Source organism: Schistocerca nitens, chromosome 1 (assembly GCF_023898315.1).
Source record: "Schistocerca nitens isolate TAMUIC-IGC-003100 chromosome 1, iqSchNite1.1, whole genome shotgun sequence".
Taxonomy (NCBI): domain Eukaryota; kingdom Metazoa; phylum Arthropoda; class Insecta; order Orthoptera; family Acrididae; genus Schistocerca; species Schistocerca nitens.
This window is the reverse complement of record NC_064614.1, coordinates 1,263,738,467-1,263,753,691: the sequence shown is the minus strand read 5'-3', so window position 1 is coordinate 1,263,753,691 and position 15,225 is coordinate 1,263,738,467.

The window sequence follows — 15,225 nt, the reverse complement described above, 5'->3', positions numbered from 1 at the left end:
AGTTTGACAGAGCACTGAAAGACCTGAGTCGAAACAAGGCCCCGGGAGTAGACAACATTCCACTAGAACTACTGATGGCTTCGGGAGAGCCAGTCATGACAAAACTCTACCATCTGGTGAGCACGATGTATGAGACAGGCGAAATACCCTCAGACTTCAAGAAGAATATAATAATTCCAATCCCAAAGAAAGCAGGTGTTGACAGATGTGAAAATTACCGAACTATCAGTTTAATAAGTCACAGCTGCAAAATACTAACGCGAATTCTTTACAGACGAATGGAAAAACTGGTAGAAGCTGACCTCGGGGAAGATCAGTTTGGATTCCGTAGGAATGTTGGAACACGTGAGGCAATACTGACCTTACGACTTATCTTGGAAGAAAGATTAAGAAAAGGCAAACCTACATTTCTAGCATTTGTAGACTTAGAGAAAGCTTTTGACAATGTTGACTGGAATACTCTCTTTCAAATTCTGAAGGTGGCAGGGGTAAAATACAGGGAGCGAAAGGCTATTTACAATTTGTACAGAAACCAGATGGCAGTTATAAGAGTCGAGGGGCATGAAAGGGAAGCAGTGGTTGGGAAAGGAGTGAGACAGGGTTGTAGCCTCTCCCCGATGTTATTCAATCTGTATATTGAGCAAGCAGTAAAGGAAACAAAAGAAAAATTCGGAGTAGGTATTAAAATTCATGGAGAAGAAGTAAAAACTTTGAGGTTCGCCGATGACATTGTAATTCTGTCCGAGACAGCAAAGGACTTGGAAGAGCAGTTGAACGGAATGGACAGTGTCTTGAAAGGAGGATATAAGATGAACATCAACAAAAGCAAAACGAGGATAATGGAATGTAGTCAAATTAAGTCGGGTGATGCTGAGGGAATTAGACTAGGAAATGAGACACTTAAAGTAGTAAAAGAGTTTTGCTATTTAGGGAGTAAAATAACCGATGATGGTCGAAGTAGAGAGGATATAAAATGTAGACTGGCAATGGCAAGGAAAGCGTTTCTCAAGAAGAGAAATTTGTTAACATCGAGTATAGATTTAGGTGTCAGGAAGTCGTTTCTGAAAGTATTTGTATGGAGTGTAGCCATGTATGGAAGTGAGACATGGACGATAACTAGTTTGGACAAGAAGAGAATAGAAGCTTTCGAAATGTGGTGCTACAGAAGAATGCTGAAGATAAGGTGGGTAGATCACGTAACTAATGAGGAGGTATTGAATAGGATTGGAGAGAAGAGAAGTTTGTGGCACAACTTGACTAGAAGAAGGGATCGGTTGGTAGGACATGTTTTGAGGCATCAAGGGATCACAAATTTAGCATTGGAGGGCAGCGTGGAGGGTAAAAATCGTAGAGGGAGACCAAGAGATCAATACACTAAGCAGATTCAGAAGGATGTAGGTTGCAGTAGGTACTGGGAGATGAAGAAGCTTGCACAGGATAGAGTAGCATGGAGAGCTGCATCAAACCAGTCTCAGGACTGAAGACCACAACAACAACAACCCCAGCAACTGCTCGACCATCTGATCCAGAGTATGCCAACCCGTTGTGCGGCCTGTGTAAGTGTGCATGGTGATCATATCCCAAATTGATGTCGGGGTACATGCGCAGGAAACAGTGGCGTTTTGTAGCATATGTGTTTCGGGACGGTTGTCTCAACTTATCAGCAATACCGTGGACTTACAGATCTGTGTCGTGTGTTCCCTATGTGCCTATGCTATCAGAGTCAGTTTTGTGTAGTGCCACGTTGTGTGGCAACATATTCTGCAATTATCCTTAATTTATGAGCGTGAGTGTAATACTGGATCCCCTATCTGTTCTTAATCGACTCCTGTTTCTTCTTCTATCACATCAGACAAATTTTCCCCCTCATAGAGGGCTGCAGTGTACTGTTTCGACCTAGCCGCTCTCTCCTCTGCATTTGACAGTCGAATTCCCATTGCACTTTTAATGTTACCGCCCGTGATTTTAATTGCACTGCACATTGTTTCGACTTTTCTATATGCTGGTGAAGTCCTTCCAACAATCACTTCTTTTTCGTTTCTTCATGTTTGACGTGAAGCCATTTCGCCTTAGCTTCCATGCACTTGCTGTTTATTATCTTCTAAGTTTCTTGTACATCACTATTCCTGAATTCCCTGAACATTTTTGTACTTCCTTCTTTCGTCGATCAACTGAAGTATTTCTTTGTTACATATGCTTTCTTCGCATTTTCCTTCCGGATACCTAAGTTATCTTTCGAATACCTATGACTGCCCTTTTTAAAGATGTCCGTTTCACCTCAACTGAACTGCGTACTGCGATATTCCTTTTCGCAGCATCCACATCCTTAACGAACTCGAAACGCGTCTTAACATTCCGCACTACTTCGTTATCCTACTTATTAGCTCGTTGATTCCCCTTGAGTAGTCTCTTAACCATCAGCGTACTCTTCATCAATACTAAGTTGTGGTTGAGTCTATACATACGATTTGGAATCTCTACCTGACCGTGATGTAATGTAATTGGAATCTTCCCATATCTGCCGTTATTTTACAGCTGATTATTGAACAGAGTCTGCACTGTTACTAGCTGAAATTTATTACAGAACTCAATTAGTCTTTCACATCTCTCTTTCCTACTACTAAGCCCATATTTTCCCGTAACTCTTTCTTCTATTCCTTCCCCTGCAACGGCGTTCCAGTCGCCATAACTATTAGATTTCATCCCCTACAATGTTTTCGTATACTTTCTCTATCTCTACATCTTCTGCCTGCGACGTCGGTATGTATACCTGAACTTTTGTCGTCGATGTTGGTTTGTTGTCGATTCTGATGAGAACTACCCTATCACTGAACTGTTTACAGTAACTCACTGTCTGCCCTACCTTCCTATTCCTAACAAATCCTTCTTGCGTTACATCGTTTTCTGTTTCTGTTCATATTCGGCAGACAACAAGTACTTACCTTCTTTCCATTTCACTTCGCTGACCCTCACTTTTTATAGAATGAACCGCAGCATTTCCCTTTTCAGTTTTTCTAGCTCTCTACCACGTTCAAGCTGCTGATATTCCAAGGCCCTAATCGTACAATGTTACCATTTCGTTTCAGTTAACAAGTTAAATTTGTGTTTTTCTCAGTGCTATGATGGTTTTGATGCCTTTCCTGTTTATTAATCTCCCGTGATTGTCGTTGATTCCTACTTGCAACATTCGTTCTGATTCATGCTTGTAAATGAGGTGGAAAACAATTTTGCACGCAACAAATTCTCTTTCCTCGAGTCTCATTTATTAGGGAAACTGGTGAGGTGGTCGGGTGTTCGTGATAGTACCACGTTAACTGGAAATCCCTACATCAGAAGGTATTTTTGTAGAATGACATAGTAAACTGGGGTGGGGAGACGAAGAGAAATGAAATATAATATTCTCCACAAACATACCTCTTTAAGTGAGTGAAAGGAGAACTATTCGAGCTCTCCAGTTAGTAAAGTCACAGGAACTCATCTAAATCCTGATCGTAAGTTGTTCGATAGGTATTGTGTCGTCTCTGAACAGTATAGGCTTACGGACATGAACGATGTGTTTCAACTACAGTGATGCGGAGTTTCGATGACGTTTCTCTCAATATCAAGACACCAAGGTATTCAACAGAAACAATATTTAGGCCTTCATGTTAAGGTGATAAAGTGTATTGGGCACTTGCTAATATGCGATTTCAGTGCACCCGGCTACATCTTCCAGTTTAAAGCAAGGCAGAGTTAACACAAGGAATAAACAATGGAAAGGAACAGGGCTGCACAGAGAGTGCCACAGCAGTGATCTACAATTTGTTTATTCTGTGAAATGTTTTTTTTTCTTTTTACGGTTGGGATATGCGGTACTAGACGTTCATCATAAGGATTAACGGCAGTTTTTCCATTCATCTCCTTAGGATAGGTGTCAGAGACTGCCTAACTTCATAGTGCAGCTATCTGCTGGAAGATGGCTTTAATCACGTGTTATTTTCATACTGACCGTATTGTGACCGACAAACCACTTTATGCAGGAGTTTAAGTAAGTTAAATTACCAATTTTACAGCACTCTAATCACCACCCTAATATGAGAGAGAAGAGTAAGCTAATGGAGTGAAGATATTGTGACATGCTCTAACTGTGACGTTATTCACGTATGCGTATCCCACAGACATATTTTTATTTGTCACATAGACTCTCGTATGGAGCACACAGAAATAGGCACTACTGTCGCTGAGAAGCAATTGAAAGAGTTGAAAACAAAGAAGTCTCCAAGCCCGGATGAAATGCAAATTAAATTTTGCAGAGAGTACAATTCGGCAATGACCCTTAACTTCCCTTGCATTTATCACGAACCTCTCACCCAGTGCAAAGCTATAAGTGACTGACTCCTTATGTGACAAGAGTAACAGAACGGAACTGAATAATTACGTACCATCGGTTTCCTGCAGAATCACGAAGCATATTGTAAGTTCGAATATAATAACTTTCCTTGAGACTGAAAAGATACTCTCAACATATCAGCAAGAATCCATAGAGCATCGCTATGCGAAATTAGTTTTCCCGTTTTCGTGAACAATATTTTGAGGTCCGTGGATGATGAGCAACGGCCGTATTTCACATTCGTAGATCTCCAGGAAGTATTCGGTACGAGGCCGAACTCCAGTATATTAACGAAGGTCCGAGATTACTCATTTGCATTAACTTTCACATTCTACATTTAGAGGAAGCAGCGGAGTGGCCGTGCGGTTCTAGGCGCTATAGTCTGGAGCCGAGCGACCGCTACGGTCGCAGGTTCGAATCCTGCCTCGGGCATGGATGTGTGTGATGTCCTTAGCTTAGTTAGGTTTAATTAGTTCTAAGTTCTAGGCGACTGACGACCTCAGAAGTTAAGTCGCATAGTGCTCAGAGCCATTTTTAGACGAAGCAACCATTCCTCACACCAAATACAAATTCTGTCTATGGCATTCTGTATCCTCATTCACTCACTCAACGACGATACTTCCCCGTACATTGCAGCGACATCAGTGAACAGTCACAGACAGACGCACAATGTACCCATCAGATCATTTATGTATGTAGAGAAGAAGAGTGGTTCCGTAATACTTCTCTGGGACAGTCTTGACAATACCTTTGTCTCTGATGAAATTATTATGCCATTCAGGACAACGTACTAGGTTCAAAATGGTTCAAATGGCTCTGAGCACTATGGGACTCAACCTCTGAGGTCATCAGTCCCCTAGAACTTCGAACTACTTAAACCTAACTAACCTAAAGACGTCACACACATCCATGCCCGAGGCAAGATTCGAACCTGCGGCCGTAGCGGTCGCGCGGTTCCAGACTGTAGCGCCTAGAACCGGTGGCCACTCCAGCCGGCCAACGTACTAGGCTGTATTGATTCATGTGTCATTGGTCAAATATTAGGCGCTACACTGACTTCGATTTATTGCGAGAATTCTCAGAAAGTTTAGTTCAACTATGAGTTACACAGTCTACAGAATACCTATTCTTGAGTATTTCTCGAGTGTTTTCGTTCCCCACCAAGCTCCATTAAAGGAAGACATCGAATCAGTTCAGTGCATGCTGCTTCCACTAGATTTGTTACCGGTAGATTTGATCAACATGGCCGGCCGCGGTGGCCGTGCGGTTCTAGGCGCTCCAGTCCGGAGCCGCGCTGCTGCTACGGTCGCAGGTTCGAATCATGCCTCGGGCATGGGTGTTGTGTGCTGTCCTTAGGTTAGTTAGGTTTAAGTAGTTCTAAGTTCTAGGGGACTGATGACCACAGCAGTTGAGTCCCATAGTGCTCAGAGCCATTTGATCAACATGTGAATACAACGGAAATGCTGGAAGGGAAGTGATGCTCACATCACGAAACACCGTTGAGATGTACAGGTTATTTCAATAATACACCGAAAAACTTCTAGGGGATGTAGAAGATGCCTTGAGGAACAAAATGAGAATAAGAACCTGTGTCCGGAAACGTCATCCAATGACGCTACAGAGCGTCGACGTCACAGGCACCGGCGGCTGTATATATATATATATATATATATATATATATATATATATATATATATATATATATATATATATAGAGAGAGAGAGAGAGAGAGAGAGGGAGAGAGAGAGAGAGAGAGAGAGAGAGCAAGATACCGTCGTGATTTTCTGAAATTTTAGCGATCATGGAGAAGGATTAATATGTTAATCAGAGGAGCTATGAGCACTTGTATACTGTGAATCTCATCTCCTCTATCGAACAAGTGCCCATAGCGCTCTTATGGTATACAATTTAGAGCCCATGTTTACTGGATATTTTTATCTTGTTTCGGTACATACTATCACCTCTCAATATTTCCTACCCTACAGTCTTAACAACAACAGCAGCGGCGCATGCATTTCACTGTCGGAAGTGTAACAACAAGTTTAGTTTATAGCTTTAGACTCGTTGGTTTCCGGAACAGGGTCTCTTACCTCAAATTGATGCATTTATTCTTGTTCATCATCTCTGAAAGTCCGCAACGTTATTACCAAATTAAAGTGTGTATACATACATAGCCGGCCGAAGTGGCCGTGCGGTTAAAGGCGCTGCAGTCTAGAACCGCAAGACCGCTTCGGTCGCAGGTTCGAATCCTGCCTCGGGCATGGATGTTTGTGATGTCCTTAGGTTAGTTAGGTTTAACTAGTTCTAAGTTCTAGGGGACTAATGACCTCAGCAGTTGAGTCCCATAGTGCTCAGAGCCATTTTTTTATACATACATATACAGGCGCCGACGCCTGTAACTTTAACGGTCTGTTGCATCTTTGGATGACTTTTCCGGACATAATGACGTATCCTAATTTTGTTCTTCAACACACCTTCTAACGCCCCTCGAAGTTTTTTGGTGAAATTGTGAAAGAACCTGTGTGTCAGGCGATAGTACAGTATCTGTGAATTCTTGAGTTATACTCTATTGGTGTGTGTGTGTGTGTGTGTGTGTTTGTGTGTGTGTGTGTGTGTGTGTGTATTGTGTATTGAACCGGGAACCTAGAAACGACGGAGAGGCTTCGTCTCGTCGTGGCCCTCAGTGATTCACAATCCCACAGCAGTCCACGCACACTACGACCGCCCCACACCGAACTCAGGGTTATTGTGCGGTTCGGCCCCCAGTCGACACCCCGCTCCCCCTGCCCGGGAACGTACCTCTCATACCAGAGTGTAAGCCCAAATGTTTGCATGGTAGAGTAATTGTGCAGTATGTTTATGTGGAGACAGACTTTGTGCAGCAATCGCCGACATAGTGTAAATGAGGCGGAATAAGGGGAATCATCCCACATTCGTCGAGGAAGATGGAAAACCGTCATAAAAACCATCCACAGGCTGGCCGGCACGTCAGACCTCTACGCTAATCCGCCGGGAGGATTCGTGCCGGGGACCGCCACGCCTTCCCACTAGGGAAGCAGCGCGTTAGACCGCGCGGCTAGCCGGGCGGGCTAAACGCTATTGGTACCCATATAGCAAAGAGGTAGTTCCATCTCCTGCCAAGAAGTCAGGCGGTAGCCAGCGAGATACTACTGCAGTGCAAGAACGGAAACAACACGGGGCTAGCAGTATCCCCACCACGCCATCTGAGCGCTAACCAAGCGACCAGTGAAAAGTCAGAATTGGAAGGAAATTAGTAAAGCGCTATGTTCCACCGGCGTGCCGCTTTATATTTCAACGTCCGTTGTATTCTCTCTTTCTTTTTGCTTTTGTGAGGCTTGGCAGAAAAAAAGAGCTAAATATTTGAGACAACGAAGAATATAAATGTCGTTTGAGCTGTACAGGTACTCTAAGGTTTCTGCCTAACCGCAGCGCATTTGGAAACAAACATAGTATTTTTATGACAAGCGAAGATTAGAAGGAAGTGTTCTAAACTTCGGTTCTAAAGCAGGCTCCCTGATATCTTGGTTCAACATTCTCCTGAACTGTAGTCGGACCAAGTGCAGATAGTAGTTTAGGCTTCTATGACTCTCGAGCGAGGTGTCCAAGTCGTCCGCTTAACTTGTTGTTTATCAGTTCGCTATTACGAGTTCTGTCTCGATGAAACGTTTTACAATGTCATTCAGCTTTCACAATTTCGCCTAGATGTTAGCTGGCAAACGTTTCTTGAGTAGTAAGATTTAAGTTTAGTGGTTATGATTATACCGTTTGATTAGGATGTTTGGTTCAAAAATTATTCTGTTACAAAATATAAGCTTCAGTTACGTAAATTGAGCCCCCTGAAGTTGCTAAAACTGGACACCTTACTCTTTAATGTTTTAAATCACCCTGATTTAGAACTGTATACACTAAAATTCTCTTGGGATTCTTTTGCTGATTCCAAGAGGATAATAGGGAGGGTTGATCAAAAAAGGTCGAATCTGTGTAAAGTGACTAAAGCTACTGATGCTTCAAAACCAGGTAAGTTCGAAGAATGACAGTAAACAATTTAAGGTTCCAAGAAATCTATCAAGGGTGTACCACACGAGGTAAATTACACCATAAGAAGTAGCAAAAACAAAAATAGGCTGACCTACAATTTTGTGTAAAGATCTGGACGAAGAACCGGTTTAGTACTGTTTTGTTATTGAAACTTCTTTGCTCATGTATACTCGCAATCACTAGTGAAGGACGGCTGTACAATTGGCAGATGGGAAGAACACTGAAAGCCCCTCCAAAGACGAAATTTGTGGAGAACTCTCGGTTAGCCTTAGTCTTAAACTCCACAAAATCAAACCGTAAGAAAGAAAGTCCGTAGGAACCTCATGGGCCTATATCGGTGCTCTTGGGTTCAGCAAGTAAAATTCTGTTACCTCCTGGAAGAGGTAAAGTCGTACCTACCTTGAAACTAGATTACCTTTTCTCTGATTTAATATGGTCTTCTAATCTTGTTTCGTGACATTTTCATTATTTTTGCAATGGGTCCAATTTTGGCAGCTATTTTTGAAAGTCGCTAAGTGTAAAATTTTTTTGGTAATTGGTTTTTCGTTATAACATTTCGTTATATTTACTATTACTAAAATGTAAATCGTGCATAAATTTAAAAAGTTAATATCACGCGCTTTTAAAAAAAATAATTTTTCACTATTTTCTATTTCTTTAAAGAGTAAAAAAACCATAATGAGTGTTCGGTTTTAGGCACTTTCCTCTTTGAATGTCACGGTTGCTCGTTCACTTACAGGAATTCAAGCCGTTCTCTTAGGTTCCGGGCTAATCACACCCATGGAGATTGCGACATAGTCGGAAAAACGGTCAAATATTTACGACGAATAAGAATTTAAATATAATTGTTGGTCTCAGATTCCGTCACAAACGCGAAGATGGCGAAAAAAATATTTACACATAACAAGCGGCACCCTACTACCCTTGACACGGTAAAACGATACGTCTAAGCAGACGGCCATACTGAAAAGTGTCCCTTCGTCAAAACGTTATTTCCTGTGTTAGGATCTGTCGAAGAGTTTTATCGTCGCTCTTTCACTGTCTGATATTTAATTATAAGAAATCCTTCAGTGAGCCAAAAACGACTTCAGTAAAAAAAACGAATATAAACCTCCACGCGGGTGAAAGATAACGCTTTTCGATTGTCCTTGCAGTTCTGACTTTTAATTGGTGGCTTTGTTATAGCTGACACGTCGTGGTGGTGATACTGCTAGTCCCGTGTTGCTTCCGTTGTTGCTGTGGTCATGTGCCTGGCGCTACTGATGAATGCATCCAATTGAGATGCTTAGCGGGTAGCCTATACCACCTGCGCCTGTCTGCGGCCGAGCGATTGGGAGTGCTGGAGTGACCATGTCCCGTGGAGCAGCATTCAAACAATCTGACTGAGAAAATCGTGTAGAAATTTAGCTTGTGACATAAAATTAGTGTATCTGTACTATTATTTTTATTTATCCTTCAGAAATATAAAGGAATATTATTGCTCATCAATTGCCAATACGTGTTTGCAGTGATCAGTTTATATGCTAAGTATGTCCTACACTAATCTTTTTTTTACCACCTAAGTTGTAAGTTGCTTCTCGCACTATATGTACGGCAAGCGGCAAGGAACAGATGTGAATAATTTTAGGTTACGAACATAACAGCCTGAATCACGTACTTTCCTCCTTTCATTTTTGCCAACTAGTGATCACATGATACATTTTTATTTATTCTCATTTTCTGTTTTCTTGCCTACCAACATTTTTTCGTCTTCTCGCTACGTCTACCTTTCCTTCTTCGGACTACTAAGCACCTGTTATCTTACGGCTTCCGCCTTGGAATCCTTCGAATTTGCATACTTTTCGTTTGAAAAACCCTCTTTATGCTGCTTCTTCTGCTTGTAGTTATGTGTATCTGTTTTCTGAACTTGTCAGATCCAGCGTGTTCTTAATCATGTTGTCATTAATCTCATGTAAATGTCCTAAGAGTGCCATTCTTATATTCATTATTGATAATGTTATGCTTCTATATTCAGATACTACTTGAGAAAGACAATCTTTGCCTGGTCTTTATTTTCATTCAACCAGTCAAACGCCTGTGGTAACCACTTGCAGCCCTGTATATGGCGTTTACTTCTACTTAACAGTCAGATGGGAATGAGACGACAGATTCTCATAACTCAACAGGTATTGGCTTGCAGATGTATTCTTATTCTATATTTTCATCTATCGTTGACCATTACTACCTTCTCCACAGTGGAATGCTTCAATAAAATCTTCTCGGTTTCAAGCCGCGACTTTTCGAATAAAACATTCGAGCTTTCGATAGCTGTCTCCGCCATCATCATCAGGAGTTAAAATCACTGACTTCAGGGGCTGGAACCGGAGTCCTGCGAATAAAGAAGAAAGGCTCCATCGGGAAGCTTCCACAGTGGGGCGGAGTAGTCCATGAGTGGGAGGCAAGTTGGGCAGCTCCAGCGGCTCCGTCCCGCCACGGGACCGAGTGACGTCACATGGCACGAGGGGCCGGTGCCACATGTGAAATTGCCGCTTCTGCGTCCCTATAAGCGTTAAGCCTACGTCTTTGTTTTCAGTCATTGAGCGAAAGCAAGTCGTAGGCTTGAGGTTTGACGTTTTTAGGGATGCAGAAGTGGCCGTTTAAAACGTGGCGCCGGCTCCTCCCTCAATATGACGTCACTCGGTCCCGTGACGGAACGGAGCCGTTAGCAGCTGACGAACTTGCCTCCCGTGCATGCGCCACTCTGGCCCTCTCTGGAAGCTGCCGGACGCTGTCATTGCTTCTATATAAGCAGATCACCGTGCCCATCCCGGAAATCAGTGATTTTAAATACTGATTACGATGTCTAAGACAGCTATCAAAAGTTCGAGATTTTTTTTATTGGAAATGACGCGGGTTGTAAATCGAAAAGATTTTATTGAATACTACCTCCTGTAGGATTATGTGTCACACATTTTTTTAAACTCCCTACATATACGCTTCCGATGTGGAACGAATCCCCATCACAACAGGGTTACTGAACATTCGAGAGCATTTGGGAGCATTTCAGAATATTCTCTCACTTTCTGGATAATTTTGTAAAATTCAGGAACATTCTACCTTCTCCAACATTCTCGGACATTTTGGGAGGAATATTCTGGCCAGCCTCAGCCACTTCAACAGTAGACTCGCAGCTGGTTCACCGACATCCCATAAGCAGCCGATTTGTACAATCCCCTCTTTTGACGTCGATACCTTCGGACCTAACTCCTGTAGCTCCCAAGTATTACCTTGCGGAATAGAGGTCAACCATGTCATATAACTTCCATGGGCCAGCAGCCTTGGATTGCAACATGCATGGACAGACAATGCTTACATTTTTATAACATATTCCTTCTTAATCTCTAATCCTCTTTGCCTATTTTTGGACCTAACCTTATCCTCATGATTCTGCTCTCTAATGTGTCTAATTCGTGTAAAGTATAAAAAGGGCTAGACATTCGCTTGTCTGGAGGAATTGTTGTTTTAAAAGTCTGCTGTAATTTATATTCTTGTACGCCTGGATATATTATTTTAATTGTGTTGTTCATTGTTTTTATTCCACATGTCGTTTCAAGTTTGGGTCTCCTTTCATTTATTGGAGACATTTTAAACCTCTTTTGTTTAACTAAATTTTACTACGTACTTCAACTTTTGAGAGTTTCCGTTTCACCGATATCTGTCAATAAAATTTGGCTGCAGTATTTATACTTCAGATAAACTTAGTTTTCATGTACAGAGACTTTAACGTGCTCTACTTACTACCTGTCCCGTGTAATTGACTTGTATTCTAGGCATGTGCTATACTTTCAGATAAGACTGTAAAAGCATCTGCAAAAGGCAGGTAGTCTTGGTCAATACACTGTTTCTTTGTTCCCTGTGTTGTAGGTGCTATAAGATATTCTTTTGATTTGTAACTCAAAATTCTTTCTATTTTCTGTGACACTCATTTGAAGAGGACATGAGATGAGCCATCACCTTGTCTTATACCTTTATTTCTTTACAAGGCCCATGAGTGTTACTTTCGAGGTTGCTGGTAAGTGTTTGACAGACTATATGTACGAATTTAATTTTACAGTACTGCTGCTCCCACAAATGTATATCGTTACTGCGATAACTTGCATCAGTTGACGCTGGTGGTGGAACAGCAGTCCTTCATTTCATTATTAGGTCTAAAAAGGCTGGTTGGACGATAACCGGCCACAACAGTTAAACAGAAACACGATCTACAATATTTTGTCGATAAGAACTTTCCTTTCTTCACGTTTTCTCGTTTCTGGTCTCCTTTGGACGACAAGAGCAAACACACAGACCGCTGGCGGCGCAGCCAGCAGAATAGCTGAGACTTGCCGGGGGTTAGTAGTGATTCGGCTGTTTGGCGCCCTCCCAGTGGTGGGTGTCTCGGGAGCTGAGGCCTGCAGGACAGACCGGAATTTAATCTCGCGGCCAATGCGGAGCGGGGAGCCGGAAGGCGCGGCGCTGCGGTCCGGGGCAGCCACATCTGAGACAGGCGCGCGGCCAGACACCCATCTCTCTCCCCCCCCACCCCATCCCCCCCTTCCTTAACACTGTTGCTGCATTTCTTTTGCCGCAACACTGTGCAGGCGACAGATTCTGCGTCCTCTCTGCTCCTTCCTTGAAGTAGTAATTGTTTATTTTCTTCTTGCGTGGACGGTAATGCAGTCTTACGCAAATCGGATAACAAGTGTAAGTAGGCTGTTTATGTTTTCTTATTGGCAACGTTACGTAGCGCTCTGTATGAAAATCACTGGCTGCGCTGTGTGCAGTCTGTGGCTAGTTTGCATTGTTGTCTACCATTGTAGTGTTGGGCAGCGGCAGCTGGATGTGAACAGCGCGTAGCGTTGCGCAGTTGGAGGTGAGCCGCCAGCAGTGGTGGATGTAGGGAGAGAGATGGCGGAGTTGTGAAATTTTTAAAACTGTATGTCATGAACTGCTATGCATATTATGAGTTTTCAGCATTATTAAGGTAAATACATTGTTTGTTCTCTATTAAAATCTTTCATTTGCTAACTATGCCTATCAGTAGTTAGTGCCTTCCGTAGTTTGAATCTTTTATTTAGCTGGTAGTAGTGGTGCTTGCTGTATTGCAGTAGTTCCAGTAACGAAGATTTTTGTGAGGTAAGTGATTTGTGAAAGGTATAGGTTAATGTTAGTCAGGGCCATTCTTTTGTAGAGATTTTTGAAAGTCAGATTGCGTTGCGCTAAAAATATTGTGTGTCAGTTTAAGGACAGTCTTGTATAATTGTTCTAAGGGGACGTTTCACAAGCAAAGTTGAAAAAACTTTTGAGAGTGGTTTCAATAATGCGATTCACGTAATTGAAGGTGGCTTTAAATTTTCGTAAACACATTGTAGGGTGTCTACCGAGTGACAATTACGGAACTATGTGAAAGAAAACGCAAAAGAGTTACAAACTACGGCGTGGGCACGCTTTATTCAACACGTAGACGTTACCACAGGTAGTAGCGAAATTCTGCGTGACCCGCTGAAGTGTCAGAACATCGACGCTGTCGATGACCTCATGAATGGTTGGTTTTGGGTTTATTGCTGTACACCTTGTCTTTAATATAGCCACACAAAATGGAGTCGCATGTCTTCAGATCCGGAGAACATGGCGGCCAATCGAGGCCCATGTCAGCGGCCTCTGGATACACTAAAGCCAGAATTCCCCCCCCCCCCCTCCCCCCTCCGCCGAAGTGCTCCTCCTGCTTCGATGGGGTCGAGCTTTGTCTTGTATGAACCACATCTTGTCGACATCTGGGTGGTACAGTAAAGTATTACATAAAATTTTTAATGTTAGGAAACTTTTAATGTCTAAATCGCCATTTTCATTATACAGTTAAAGTGTAATAGCTATTTTCGGTTGCCTTCCACATCCATCTTCAGATCTGTAAAGATTCAGAGGAATACTGGACTAGGAAAATAATTTTTTAATGTTAGGAAACTTTTAATGTCTAGATCACCATTTTCATTATACAGTTGAAGTGTAATAGCTAATTTCGGTTGCCTTCCACATCCATCTTCAGATCTGTAAAGAAGTAGAGGAATAATGGACTAGGAAAATAATTTTTTAATGTTAGGAAACTTTTAATGTCAAGATCGCCATTTTCATTATACAGTTAAAGTGTAATAGCTAATTTTGGTTGCCTTCCACATCCATCTTCAGATCTGTAAAGAAGCAAGGGAATACTGCACTAGGAAAATAAATTTTTAATGTTAGTAAACTTTTAATGTCTAGATCGCCATTTTCATTATACAGATAAAGTGTAATAGCTAATTTCGGTTGCCTTCCACATCCATCTTCAGATCTATAAAGAAGTAAAGGAATACTGGACTAGGAAAATATCGTACAGTAAAGTAAAATGTAAAACAATGTATGAGGAGAGCCAACCCCAATGCTAAAATTCAACGTTTAACAAATGCACTTGATGGCACTGTGCAATAATTACCATGGTGCTTTTAGGATGACTAACCGTTCAAATCATAAAAACAAGTTGAATATGTATTAAAAACATCAACTACACTGATGCAATGACATGTATTGGTATTATTGGTCAGGAAGACGATGACAGTATGTAGGTAAAAGCTTCGTCAAGAACGAGCCAGGTTTTAAGACTGCTGAAAAAAGCTCCAGACCAAAAATCTCAATCAAAATTGGACCTAAATCCAAGAAGTTTTAAAATTGAAATAGGACTTTTAAATGGGTTTTACCTTGTTTTGGTAAAGTATGTTGTCGTGTTGTTGACACGTAAATATATATG